At 36.4% G+C, this 15,482-nt stretch overlaps 1 pseudogene; it reads left to right on the top strand.

Annotated features, from left to right (window-relative positions):
• Positions 1-13,806: 13,806 nt before the first annotated feature.
• Positions 13,807-14,506, top strand: LOC117037979 (40S ribosomal protein S8-like; annotated as a pseudogene).
• The last annotated feature ends 976 nt before the right edge of the window (positions 14,507-15,482 follow it).

The following is a 15,482-nucleotide window of genomic DNA, read 5'->3' as shown; positions in this document are numbered from 1 at the left end:
AGGGCAGGTAGTCTTTATTAAAAAACACCAGAGTTTTCTCAAAATGGTTGTACTATCTTATAGTCAACCTACAATGTATGAATGTCCCAGGTGTGCCACATTGTTACTAATATTTGGTATTGACAGACTTAAAAAAATAATAATGATTCTAGTGGGTGTATGGTGGCATCTCAATATGGTTTCAATTTACACTTCCCCGATGACCCACTATGGAAAACATCTTTTCACATCACCGTTGGCCATTCCCACATCCTTTTCAGTAGTGTCTGTTTATGTCTTTTCCCACTTTTTAAAATAATTGACAGGTTTTCCTTTGTTATTGAGTTACAGAAATTTTTAAAGATGGAATTCAAATATCAATATGTTGCCCAATATATATTTTGCTGATATTTTTCCCCAGCCTGTGATTTGCCTAGTAACTTTCGTAATGGTGTGCTTTGATGGACAAAAGTTATTCTTTCATTTTGATGAATTATATTTTTCATGCTTTAATTGTATGGTCATTTCTTTCTGTGGCCTATCTAAAAAATCTTTGCCTATAAGATATGCATTCTTTATCATATTTCCAATGTTAGATAATATTCTTCTCCTTATATTTATTTCTCAGTGCTATGTCCATCTCTCCGGGGGTCCTCTGGGACCCCCGATACAATTATCATAAAGAGCATTCGGTTTTTAAAAATGCTCCCCGAATGATTATCTTCAGACAGCCTCTGACACCAAAACCACTGAGAAACAAAGTTATTATGAGTCATGCTATCTTTTTGGAAAAGGGGAGAGGGAAGGAAATCTCTAGGAGAAAAGAAATACATCCGTATCTCAGCAAATTGTCCTGAGCTGTCATTCTTCTTGAACATATTTGCATGTAGGAAAGAAAATGGATTTCCCTCATGCTATCCAGGTGTTTCCCTTCTCCCAACATGCCAGCATTTGACATGGAGATGCTTTGCTTCTGTGTCTTAGTCCTCTGATGTTGGTTAGGCTCTCTGTAATTAGGTGACCTCATGTTCTGCTTTGCCTAAAACAGTCCTTGTATATACCTTTTGTACTATCAAACTGTATGGATTAGCTTTTGTTATTTGTCAACATATTTACTTGCTAGTCTTAGTAATAATCTAGGATAAGCTTGGGAGAATTGCTTTGTACATCCAAGTTCATACATGGTTTCAGCTGGTGGCGTATGAAATGGCTGTGCACAGTGCCAAATTCTCATTTCAATAGGTAGTCAAATGGGAATAACTCCCAGCAATATATTGTGTCTTTTCCCAACTCTTTGAAGAATTATTTAGCACTTGTCTTTTGAGGGCAGCATGGAAAACACTAGCTGATACAACTAGTTGCACTGAGGCATGAGTGAATATGGTTAAATAAACTCGTTCTGGTTATGGCAGGAGTACAGTCCCATCCAGCAATTGGACAAAACAGGTGTGCTATGGGTCGTGAGGTGTCTGTCATGCAAGATACAGACAGACGACTAGTCAGTGGTGTCGTCGGGAACCATAGGAGAATAATAACATCATTTATAAATTAATGTAGGAAATCGAGGCTGGTCAGAGTATGGAACATACAGAGAATAGCTTGAGTGCTCTTGCTACATTTTACATGTTTGGGTGTAAAATCTCAACTTTTTATCCTTTTTCTTTTCTTTCTTTTTTTTTTTTTTTTTTTGCTTTGTAACACATTTAAACATTTTCCAGCATACTACTCCTCTTTAAATACTAATCATAAAAGAAATAATGTTTAATGATCATTTAATTAATATTCCTGAATTTCCATTTCTCCGGAATATGAAGGGACGATGATGTATATGTAATCTGCAAAATGAGTGGAAAGTGGGGCCTCGTTACTGACTCTGTGGAAACCGGAAGAAATCAATCTTTCTGCAGTTGCAGAGCCAAGAGAGGTTCTCACATCTTGTTTTTCTCTTGTTTTTCAAAAGCCTGCAAGTGGCACACTGGTGTATTCACAGTTTACTAGAACATTTTTTTCTTCCCTCATTGCTGTAGCCTGAGCTGCTGTGTGGATTTTTTTTTTTTTTTTGGTCCAATTGTCCTGATTGTATTGAGGAGCATCCACTTTCTTCCATGCCTCTTTTTCATCTGAAACTTTTACAGATTCGGTAGTTAGGGTAATTCCAGAAGGAAAATATGGGCAGTCACTTTCAGCTTATATCGGAATATATCAATCCCTATTTTGGTGGGAAAAACAAAATGATAATTTCTGAATTGGAAATTGCTCAGTCCAATGTTACAGTATCAAAATGTGTTAACAATTCCAATGCCAAAACTTTCTAGCCCATCTTCTGTTAATCTGTATCAGTTCTGGTTGCTGCATCGTTTAGGATACTTCCAGATACAAGTAAGAGTAAATCCAAATACACATTTTTCTAAAATCTTAAATAATTTATTTTATCACATAACAAAGAAGTCCAGGTAGAGGACAGTGTAGCAAACAAACTCTGGAGTGGTCTCCATGATCCCTGCCACCTGGTATTCATACCTTCCATGAACCCTTCCCCTAAGTATAGACAAAGACAGTGACTTACTTCTTTCTAATCGATAGAATAAGATAAAGGTGATGGATGAAGGTGGTTATGTGACATAAAACTGTAAATCATCTAGAAGCTAGAAGATTATCTCCCTCATGGCTTTGAGGGCACAAGTGGTCATGTTACTAAGACTATCTGGGAAGGAAATGAGGGTGGCCTCCAACTAATAGGAAGCAGGACACTAAGACCCTATTAGGAAGCAGTCTGACAGCCCAAAAGGAACTAATTCCTCCATAAACCACGTGAACTTGAAAGCCGATCCCTCCCCAGTCGAGCTTCAGATGACACCATCGTCCCAGCCCACAACTTGATTGCAGCTTGATTAGACCCTGAAACGGAGGTCCTGGCTATGCTGTGCTCAGACTCCTGCCCCACACAAACCATGATATGATAAATCAAACTATGATAGAATAAATTTGTGTCATTTAAGGTGCCAAGTTCATGGTGATATTGTTACACAGCGATATATTTTAACCAGTATGGCTAGTTCAAAATTTGGCTAATTAGGTAATTCAGAAATATTTTTTCTAGGTCTGTGTTTAACTTATTGCTGCAAAACCAACCACCCCAAACTTAGTGGCTTAAAACAACAACCCGTTTATTATGCTCATGATCTGTGAGCCAGGGATTCTGGCAAGGCTCACTTGGGGGATTCTTCTGATCTAAACTTCATAATGGTGTTTAGCTTATGGCTGGTTTAGCCTGAAAGGTTCCAAAAGGCTTCACTCACATGTGTTGTACCTTAAAAACGGATATTTGGAAGGCTGGAAGACTGAGATCAGCTAGGCCATTCTCTCTCCTTTTCTGTGTATTGCACAGGCTGTCCCTAGCAGGTAAATGCTGTCCCTAGCAGGTAAATGGGCTTTCTCACATGGCACCTAAGTTCTCCTAAAACAAGTCATCCAAGAGACAAGAAGTGGAAGCTGCCAGTCTCTGAACGTTCCAGCCTATTGGTCAAAGCAATTAGAGAGCCCACTCAAGTCCAAAGGGAGCTGATCATAGACGCCACCTCTGTTATGGATTCAATGTGTGTGCCCTCCACCCTCAAGATGTACATTTTGAAGTTCTAACCCTCAAATTGGTGATATTACCATATGGGCCTTTGAGAGGTAATCAGGCAATGAGAGTGGAGCCCTTATGATGGGATTAGTGCTCTTATCAGAAGAGAAGCACCAAAGCTTGCTGCCTGTCTCTCCTCCTTGTAGGGACACAGCAAGAAGGCAGCGATCTAAAAGCCAGAAGTGGGCTCTCACCACGACTCGATCATCCAGGCACCCTGACCTTGGACCTCCAACCCCCAGAACTGCAAGAAATAAATGTTTGTTGTTTAAGCCAACCAGTCAACAGTATTTTTGTTACAGCAGCCTTAACTAAGACAGCCTCTCAATGGCAGGGTTGTTTAAAAAAAAAAAAAAGGCCATCTTTAATTCACCACAGTAAGCATCTTGGCTATTCTTTCAAGGTGCAAACTGTCTCCCCTGTGCCTTCTAATTACACAATCATAGACCCGGATAAGAAGACAAAACTCAGAAGACAAGATCTTCCATCTCTTTCAAAGATTCAGGAAAGTATTCCGAGAAGTATTGTCTAGTAATTGTATGATATGCTCAGACCTATGGAGATCACTAATAACATTTGGCTCAGGTAAGCTAATGTGCACATACACTATTGAATATCATTTTATTTTTTTTCATAAAAACTGTATTAGGTACTATTATGTTACTCATGTCATAATTGTGTTCTTTTCAAATGTGCTGATTCCTGGAAGTCTATGATTACCGTTGTATTGGCCAACCTCTGTCAATGTCACAGGTAGTCACCGTCTTAAGTGATGGGAATGTGATAATGAAACATACATTGCTCCCGTATAGGTACAACCTGGTGGCCTGACAGAAACAATCAACATGTAAGGAAGCACATTATTAAACATTTGATACTGTGAACAAAACAAGGAGACAAACATCACATTCAAGAACCAAAGGCAAAACAGTTACAAGTAAATTAATTTTAAAATAACAAGTTATTCTAAGGATACTTCATTCGTAGTAGACATAGCATAATAAGTAGTATACTCTCCGAAGAAATTATATCCATTTAAAAAATTGAATATTTTAAATTATTGAACTTATGATTGAGAAATGTCTAGAAACCAATCATTATGATAGATGCAAGAAATGTGGTTTGAAGATGTCTATACACCTGCCTGTTTCTAATTAAAGCATTAAATGATTATGTACTGAGAACCATATTCTTCAAAAACATGCAAAAAATTTTGTGTTTTGCAATGCCCAAAGTATACATCAGGGAAAGAATGTCATTTTCAGTATGGAATGCTAAGGTAATAAACTAGTATTTATTTCTTTACCGTTAAATATCGAAACCAGGGTGCTTCTTACAGAAGAATTTCAGCAGTTTAAATTGGAGCAATGAGAGATGTCTATTATTATCAGTCTTCTCCAAGCATAAGAACTTAAGTTTCATATCAACATTCCCTTACAACCTGCCTCTGAGCAGCACACTGCATCCAAGATATGCCATTTGATGAGGGTGGATTTAAGGACATAAGACAGGCATGAAAAACAATTGTTCATGCCATTCCCCTATCAGATTCATGGAAAGCAATTGGCTACATCAAGCAAATTTCTTAATTTCTACTTTTGCCATTATATGAAGGGTTCTCTTTCCCTTTTCTCCCCCTTCCCATTTTTTTTTTATTATTGTTGTATGGCTTTTAATAATGGGAAAAGTAACATATGTCAGTATTAAGATGACATATATGTGTCATTACCATTTCCCTTTCAAATGCAGACCTTTCTTCTTTGCAGGTGTGCCCATAATGTTAACCAACGTAACTTACAATTTTAACAGAATGCTATAGACTAAAGATTACTCTTTATAGAGACAAAATTAAATATTCTTTGAAAGTGATACCAACTTTCCCTTTTCTTTATCATGCCTGAGATTTAAAGGGATATTGCCATTTATAATTTCTGGAGGTTTGACCCAAAGAGAGCACATACATTGGAGGAGAAAGAACCCTGAAATAAATAAAGATTAACATTACTTTCAATCTTCACAGCATCCAAATGCAAACCTGCTCTTTGCGAAGTGTTTGTAAAATCATTACGTTAAGGCATGATTGACTAATCAGTCCAGATTTTGCTACCAGCCAGTAAATAAGCCTAGAACTCTATCCAAACATTTTTCATATAACACGAGGCATTGGTTAATAGGATGAATGGATTTATAGTGCTTTTTTTGTGGATTGCAAATAGACGTCTTTTGGGAGCCTTTGAAATCACATTATACACACACTTAGCTATTCATAATACTGACAAGGTCCAGAAGTGGAGCAACTGCTTTCCTAGTGGAATTGACATAGAGAAATACATTCAATATTAATGTTTGTCTTTTTATGTCAGCATATAATATTTTCCAGGTATTTGGAATTTTTTGTATCTTCTTTCTTGCAAAGTGGATGTTCTTAAGATACTTCTTTGAAATATGTAATAGTCAAAGGAGAAATCAATCCTTAAATGTTAATAAATTTTATGCTGTCTGTAGATTTTGATATTTGTAGCATCCATTGCTTGACTAGTTTAATAAAGTTATACATAGAGAAGGCAAGCAAAAATTATCTCACCATTAATATTGACCATTATAGTAAGGGGTGAATTAGTGTACTCTATGGAAATTGAGAAAATGCTCCCGTTTGATTTCTATTTTACTTCTTTTAACTCTTCCAATAATAGGAATACTTACTAAAATTAATACACACACACACACACACACACACATATATAATGTGATAACTTTCTGGTTTTTAACTTATATGCGGTGTGAAATAAGAATTTGAAGATATTTCAGTCTGATTACTTTATTATTCCTCTATTAGTTTGGGAAACTTGATGATTTCTATCTCCCTTAAGGATTTAAACGTCTATATAATATTTCACCCAAAGGCAAAAAGCCTTTAAAATTTTTAATTTCAGAGCAATCAGTCATGCCTTTTTTCTCTGACATTCTATGAATTTTCATATCTCAGATATGACTACAAATCCAGTGTTTCCACCTCTCACATCCAAACCTTGTAAGAGGAAGTCAGCAAGAATTACCACGTGAGCTGCTGGGAAGTTTTGTCAAGCGAATGTGAGGGGAGGCATCACACATCACACTTAATTGTGATTTTGAAATTAAAAGCAAGAGGGTTGGTGTGGGAGAAACCCACGTTAAGAAAGCTGGGTTCCAGTGTTATTTAGAGGATGAGAAGATCCGAGATCCACGGCAGTGACACGGACACGTCCTTGTTATTTGACTGACTAGAAAGCCAGACTTGGCGAGGAAATAGACACTAGGCTTCCTGACTTTCCTGCATGATTCATGCGCTTTCTCCTCCCTGTCTATCTATCCGTCCTTTCTACCTATTTCTATCTACCGGTGCTAACATTCCCTATGATACTGTCAGTAATAAACACAGCCGGCATTCGTTAAAATGGTGGAAACAGATTTTATTCCGTAACTGTTGACAGTAGGGGAAAGAACTGCGCTCCAGCTCCAAATGAGGCAGAGGTGACTCGGCATTTTAGAGGGAGGAGGAGGGAAAGGGACCGACTGAGGCGGGGTTGGGTAGAGTCAGAGAAGTGAAAACCCAAGAGTTGGTTAGTGTAAAATTGATGAGAACAGCTGTGTCAGCCAGCTGGCAGTCATCCAAGTTAGGATTCCGTCCTCCCACAGAGCGTGGGACACAGCACCTTGTCCTTCTTAATGGTTACATTTCAAAGGAATAGTTCTCAGGTTCTTGAGAGAGATGCTTCTGAGTTACAAGACATACATATTCACAACTGTAGGCAATTTTTAGTAAATGCTGTCAAAAGAATAGGAGGTCAGAGGCCTGTCCTAGGTGTTGCTAGAACAAATAGTAAATTTTCCCGGCATTGTTCGGTCTTTTTAAGGCAGACATTTTAATGGTGTGGGTGGGGCGGGTCATCCTAGGAACACAGCCTTACGCTGCTGGAAGCCATGCAGGAGTTTGGTCAAGATTCTTAGTTCTGGGGCTTGGAGGGAGTTGTGTGTCTGGAGTTCTGCAGTTCTCGATCCTTCTTATGTCCTCATTCCAAATATAGAATGTAGCAGATTGTCTAATGTTGGCCTTCCTTGATGTATACATAGCAAAGGAAAGATCCATTGATATTTAGGAAGAAGTAATGCAGAAAGACTATCGTTCATAAACTCATCTGAAATGTGATCCCTGTATAATCATACATTTTCTGGAACATCTAAGCTTGACTCTTACCTGTGATTGCATCTAGAAATCCCTGCATCCAGACACTTACTAATATGGTCTTTATCTATTTTAGTGAGGTACTATTTAGGCAATATTTTAATTTTCAGCTTTTTTAACTTACCATCTGCGTAAGTGCATATATGTGTGTTTTCACAATAAAATTATGGCTAATAATATTCAATCATAACACATTATATATTGTCATATTAAAATGTATATTTAAAGTATAAGTTCCCCTTTTAATTACATTTTTAATAACAGTGATGAGAGCAAAATATAATAATTGGACTAAAAGGAAAAAATTGTAGCATTATACATAAAATTAATAGCCCAACTTCCTTACTTTTAAAGATAATCATCCTGTCACTTTAGTTGCCTATTGGAAAACTTAACTTTTGAAATTTCTAAATGGAATGTGTGCATTGATTAGACTATGCAGTTTTTATAAGGGAAAAATTCACTTATCATTTTGGTATTTTGCTGTATAGACCTGTGATGCCCATCCCAAGGGAAAATATCCTTTATCCTATAGTTAAAGACTGGATCACATGGAAAATAAATTAAATATTTAAAAATGTACTGGTGCTGATTATGCATTTTGGTTCAGAGTAGAGAGAAAGATCTTTATCTCTTACATGGACCTTCCATTTGGGAGGCGGTTGCTTGTCTTGGCTGGCCAGAGTATCTCTCACCAAGTCAGTCTTCCACATTTTATTCTCTCCCAGATGCCACACAAAGCAACAACAACAACAACAACAACAACAACAAATGCTTCATATTTTTTTCCCTGATACTGGTCCAGTTTTCATTTACTCATCATTTGTTCCAAATCTACTCAGCAAATTCATATTTGTTTTTCTTCTGCTCCCGACTTATTCACTAATTATTTACTTTGTGAAACATTGTTACTCTGATCTCATGAGCATGGCATTATTGCATAGTTTTAATATAAGGATTATCCTATGGGATTTCTACATAAATCATTTAATAATGAATGCTATTTTCTCGTTGCATTCCTCACTGAAGAATTAATTCATCCCTTTTAAATCCTGATGGCAAATTCCCTTTGCTTTTTGGCAGGCTAGCAGGCAGCAAAAATAATTTGAGTCAACATTGTGCAGGATGCCTACGGTTCATTAGAATTTAGCATTGTGAGTAGAATGGCTATAAGTCTCTGTGTTGCTGTTTTGCCACAGCTGATTACATCTGCGAGTTTTACAAATTCTCTTCAATGTTATAGGAAGGAAAGAGTATAAAGTGTGTCAATATTGCAATATTACAGAGAACACGCAACGTGATTAGCGTTTTAAACTAAGGCAGTTAAGTAGAGGGTTTACTTTGTAATCCAGATGATATCATTTAAACTACTGTATCAATTTGCAAACCAAAAATACGATGCCATTTTCTAATTTAAGTTAGTGTTCAACTCAATATCTTCTTAGTTTTCAAAAAACTCATACAATTAAAAATCTCTGTATTTTCCAATTGTTCAACTTAAACTCTTTCAGCATTATATCCTTGACTGATGAGTTGTAAATGGTTATATGGCTAATGGATATAATAGATACAGATACACCCCTGAATGTAGTTTGTGTCTCATACATGAAAATCAGGTATGAATGATACAACATACATTACACAGACTGAACTGGGTTATCAAGTGTGGATACTTTCTGTTGGTTTGAAGGCATTTGTGTGGTATATATGTTTTGTAATATAATAGTATTTTCTGGGGTGCCATAAGGGTCCTGTGAAACTTCTGTGGCTCAGTGAAGCCAAAACTGTTACTTTCATAATAATACTGTAATATTTTTAGGCTTTTTCACTCTCATTCTCATACAATTATTTCCAGATGTTGTATCATGTGATATCAAAATGGTTTGAATGTGAAACTGGAGATGAAAATTCAGTTGACATTAAGCCAGACATTAAAGAAAATTCAAAAATATAAAGCTGGACCACTTTTCTCATTTTTTTATTGTCTAGGACACTATAGTTATTTTTCATTAACTTGTAATAGGTTTTTGTTTGTTTGTTTGTTTGTTTGTTTTTTGTGGGTGAAGGACTTTATTGGGGAACAGTGTGTACTTCCAGGACTTTTTCCAAGTCAGGTTATTGTCCTTTCAGTCTTAGTTGAGGGCGCAGCTCAGCTCCAGGTCCAGTTGCCGTTGTTAGTTACAGGGGGCGCAGCCCACCATCCCTTGTGGGAGTCAAGGAGTCAAACCAGCAACCTTGTGGTTGAGAGCCCACTGGCCCATGTGGGAATCGAACCAGCAGCCTTCGGCGTTACTAGCAGGGAGCTCCAACCACCTGAGCCACTGGGCAGGCCTATTGTTTTTAATGGTTTAATAAATAAGTGACTTTAAATTTCTCAATTTTAATTTCTAGTATAATAAATTAGCCACATAGAGAGAAGCTCTTTGATACTTCAGTGGTTTTTAAGACAGAAAAGAGCTCTTGAGATCAAAATGTTTCAGGAAAGTGGATCTAGAAACCAACCATGGGAATGCATTTTTTTTTAAGTTTCAATTTTTTTAATACCTAAAATACTATCCTAAATTGAAAACTAATAATAACAACTTTCTCTTCATCTATTTGTTTTATTCAGATATTTTTTTTTACTTTATTTCATTGAATTTTTCTTTTAATTATAAGTTTTGCATTGAGAAGTACCTATTTTACAAGTTTGTGTTTCAGTTCACAGATAGTTTTTCTTGTGTATCCCAAGTCTTAGCCAGAAAGCATGTAACATGCTGCCTCATGGACTTCAAGTCAGCTGTGGAAATCATTTGACAAATGTTGGAAAAACAAAGTCTAGTTTGTGGCAAATGTCTAACACTCTGTTTCCTCAACACATGTCTTTATCATGTACATGAGAATGCAGTCTTTTCTGTCCTATCAGTATTTCTATTATTAAATATTTTCTTTTTAAAGAGTAAAAGATGGGTTTAATTTTGAAAAGTGCTACTATTTAATAAGCAAACTTCAAATATAATATATGACTTTAAATGAAAAAAGTAACCTGACCAAATCTTCTGATTATGCTACAAGTTTAAAATTTTTAATGCGAGATATCCATTACTGATGATTCATATAGAGAAGAAATACTTGCTGCTCACACATACAGTATAAGTGGCATGTTAACAGGATCTTGAATTTCCTTAATTTGGGACTAATTAAAAGTAATTCAAAGTCATTAAATAAGAAATTTATTCTGCTGACATCCTCCTTCGGAATTTCATTTTTTTACTGGCCTTTTGAAATCAGAATAGAAAGTAATTTAAGAGTAATTGGCTATAAGAGATATAATCTAAATACTTTTGCCGTATGCATTGATAATTTCAATTAAAATATAGTTTATAGTCTTTTAAAATGTTTAACATTAAAAAAACCCTAGGTGAAATGAAGAAACGACAGCTGGGTATATGATTAAGTAGCAAGAGCAGTAGGTGTAGGGGGCATCTGCATGCAGTTGGTAAGTGATGCATGAGTTCTTTTTTTGTGACATCTTCCACTGCCAGGCTGGGAATTCAAGAAAGTATTGAATATGATGAAAAAAACACAAAACACATACAAATTGCATATGATATTACTAATTCATTTGCTCACAATTTGATTTTGAATCCTATGATGTAGGAATATTGCTCGAGATAAAGAATGCTGGTTAATAAAAATGAAATATAAATTAGCATTGTATAAATATGTATTGATTAGCTAAATATTAAAGCTATGTTTCACGTTATAAAGTAATATTTGTTAAGATCAAGCACATGCCTGCAACTCCTAACATATAGATGCACCACATTAAAACTGAATTCCAATGAGGTTATTTCTAAAGACTTGATTACATTATATTTCCCCCTGTTTTAAATATGATAAAACCTTAAGAGTGATAAAAGTAATATAAACTTTTTTAGGTGACATTTTCACATTTCTTCATGACAATCATGTCTTATATTTGAAAAGTAAATGCCCTAATAAGATTTATCGTAACACGTTTTTGTTTTCCTTATTCTAGCCACAATAGCTATATGAGTATACTATCACATAAGTGGTGGATAAACAGAGAAAGAAATTATAAAATATATCCGTTTCTGTCATCTGGCTTGTATTCTGCCTGATCATTCTCTTTTAAGTAAATCAGATTACAGAAATTACATTTACATGTGGATCAGAAAAGAGACACAAACTTCTGACTTTACAGATGGCTGTTTTTCTTAATTATATGGATAACAGTTTAGAATAACTAATTGGTCATGCCTGACAAGTAATAGCAGTTTTTCCAAGATAAACAAATGTTCACATTTTTCATACTTAATCAGAGACTTTATGTGCAAAAATGACCAAATGTATCATCTATTTTAAGCCTCCTGTGTTGTTTTGCAATAAACGACCATCTGTACTTGGGTTTGACGGAGTTTGTCTGTGATGACCAGAGAATTTGATTACATGGCAGATGGTTTGGGGAGAAGAACTTGTCTTTTTAGAAGTAAGCAGACTAGCACTTTTCAGGGTTTTATCCATACTCTCCCAACTTGCATCTGCTACTCTTGATGCAAAGGTAAAAATCCAAGCTATCACTTCCTCAATGTCATTCTCTTTGCTTTTCTAAATCATACAAAATTTGAGGGAGAGCTTATAAGGAGCATACTCCCAGTCACAGGGATGCATGTATAAAAATGTGAGGCTTATTAATAAGGACAGCAAATGTCTGCCTCCACGTTCACGGGCTTGGTGGTATTAATGTGGGAACATAGGTCTGAATCTCTGCTTCTCAGTCACCCAGTAACAGTTTGCTTTCCCTCAGGTAGGGACACTGTTAATACTGTTCACCTTCTTAGTTGCAGCCCTCCAATGCAAGACAAGCTCAGAATTAAAGTGTTTAGTAAAATAAAAATATATTCATTTAATAAAATTATATACACGTTTGCACATCTTGACATATTTAAACCTGATTTGTGTAATTGTTTCCTTTGATCTGCCTTGTTATTCTATACAGGAAGTATATGCTGTCACTACAGTTTATAAGAGGACCAGGCTTCGAGAGGTTTACTTATCAAAGGCCAGTATTTATTAGCCAGAAGAGCTGTGACTAGAACTTAGGATAAAAAGAATATTGTTTTCTTAAGCCCCCTCCCACTGAATGAGAGCTGCTTGATGCCAAAATTGGTATATGACTTCTTTTCATTTTAATTTTTAGCAAATCTTTACAAACACCAAATATAAAACCCTGAAAGTTTTTTTGTTTGTTTGTTTGTTTTTAATTTTCAAATGCAGTATGTTTGTGTCCTAAACACCTCCTGTTTAGCCTCCTGTAAAGATTTGTGGAGGATGTCCCTACGGAAATTCTGCTTTTCTAGGAGAATATTTCCTTCCTGTGACTTGGGTCCCAAATCTTGAGAGACCAATGTTGATGATCTGACTTAACTAATGAACATATTTCCCCAATCAATAACCAGGTTAGAGGAATAGAAATGCGTGCAAGTTGGACTTAATGCCAAAGTTTAGAAAATAGTTTCAGCAAAATCCAGTCTAGGTAAAATATTAGAATATTAGAATATGTTAGAATATATATAAATATATTTATATATGTTACATATATATGTTATATATATGTATATTATAAAAATGTATATATATATTTCACATAATGGCTAAAACATCCACTTATTTGGTATGTGTTAATTAAGACACAGCCTAGATAGTTTAAAAGAGATGTCTCTGAATGTATAGCATTTTAAGGTACATTCAAATGTTATTGAAGATAAAAAATTAAGACCTCCATATCAAGAGGTGAGTTTAGAACTCATGTTATCCTCCCCACAAATATAATCTATAAGATAATTTAAGAGATGTGAATTAATTCATAACATCACTAGAAAGAAGTAATTATGTCAAAGATGATGCAATTTTTAAAGAAAATTAGAAACTATTCAGTTGGAACATGATCAACAAAATAGAGGAAAGAGCTCTTTCCAGTCGGCGCTGAGCCATGGGCATCTCTCGGGACAACTGGCACAAGCGCCGCAAGACCGGGGGCAAGAGGAAGCCCTACCACAAGAAGCGAAAATAGGAGCTGGGACGCCCTGCCGCCAACACTAAGATTGGTCCCCGCCGCATACACACAGTCCGTGTGCGTGGAGGCAACAAGAAGTACCGTGCATTGAGGCTGGATGTGGGGAACTTCTCCTGGGGCTCCGAGTGTTGTACGCGCAAAACGAGGATTATTGATGTGGTCTACAACGCCTCCAACAACGAACTGGTCCGCACCAAGACCCTAGTGAAGAACTGCATTGTGCTCGTCGACAGCACGCCCTACCGACAGTGGTACGAGTCCCACTACGCACTGCCCCTCGGCCGCAAGAAAGGGGCCAAGCTGACTCCCGAGGAGGAAGAGATTTTAAACAAAAAACGATCAAAGAAAATTCAGAAGAAATACGATGGAAAGGAAAAAGAATGCCAAAATCAGCAGTCTTCTAGAGGAGCAGTTCCAGCAGGGCAAGCTTCTTGCATGCCTCGATCGCTTCAAGACCAGGCCAGTGTGGCCGAGCAGATGGCTATGTGCTAGAGGGCAAGGAGCTGGAGTTCTATCTGAGGAAAATCAAGGCCCGGAAAGGCAAATAAATCATCCCTCCCAGCTAAGTCCGTGTAATAAAGGTTTTTCGTGTTCTGTGTCCAGAAAAAAAAAAAAAAATAGAGGAAAGATACAAAGAGGATAATGGTAAGTGTTAGATGTGGTCATTGATTGATTTTCCTTAGAAAATCAGTAAAAGAAAAACAAACCCAAAACAAAGTAAACTATCAGGAAGTTACAGAGTACTTGCTGGAATGATTATAGTAGGAAAAGAACTAGCCAGGGCTTAAATGATGTATTCAGAGGATGAGGCTGTTGCTTTTACTCCAAACCATTAAATGTAGATCCCTCTGTGCATTGGTGTCTACCATATAAGGGCCCAAATTGGGTCTTTTGGTGATAGAAAAACCAGACAAGACCTCATCTATTTCCATCTTACTACAGTAACCAGAGATGGAAAGAGATTGTAGATGCTGCGGAGAGTAGAAAATACCTAAAATTTTTTACCATGATAACATAATTTCTCACTATCTCAGTCAGAGGCTATTCTCACTCCATCCATCTATGCCTTACACAGTTTGAGGAAAAGACCACATTCAGGCAAATCACGTAGGCAAAAGGGAGCTGCCCAGAGATATGCTGGGAATGTCTGTTAGGCTCTTGATGCTCTCCCTTAGTTCTGTTGAGCAAACATACAAAAATGTAAATTAGAAGATAATATTGAAAAAAAAATTAATACAAATTTTAGAAAAATACAACACAGGAACAAGAGAACAGGCGGCTATCACTGAAACAAGGACAATTTCTCTAAGCTCAACAAAATCTTAAGTATTTGAATCAAAAAGTTCTACCGAGCGTCAAGCCAGAATATTAAAAGGAGAGAAAAAACAGAGATGCTAGATGCATAAAGATAAAGTCACTTGAATATGCTCTTTGGCAAAGTGACCATAACAAGAATTACAAACGCGATAACTATATTAATGAAACTGTTATGTTCTATATCTACAGCACTTACATTAATTAACAGAAGAACTGGCAGGCTATAATATGCATGCTCGTGAATGCCAATATATTAA

This window comes from Rhinolophus ferrumequinum, chromosome 18 (genome assembly GCF_004115265.2).
Source record: "Rhinolophus ferrumequinum isolate MPI-CBG mRhiFer1 chromosome 18, mRhiFer1_v1.p, whole genome shotgun sequence".
Classification (NCBI taxonomy): domain Eukaryota; kingdom Metazoa; phylum Chordata; class Mammalia; order Chiroptera; family Rhinolophidae; genus Rhinolophus; species Rhinolophus ferrumequinum.
The sequence above is the reverse complement of the archived record's forward strand: the minus strand, read 5'-3'. Positions and strand labels throughout refer to the sequence as shown.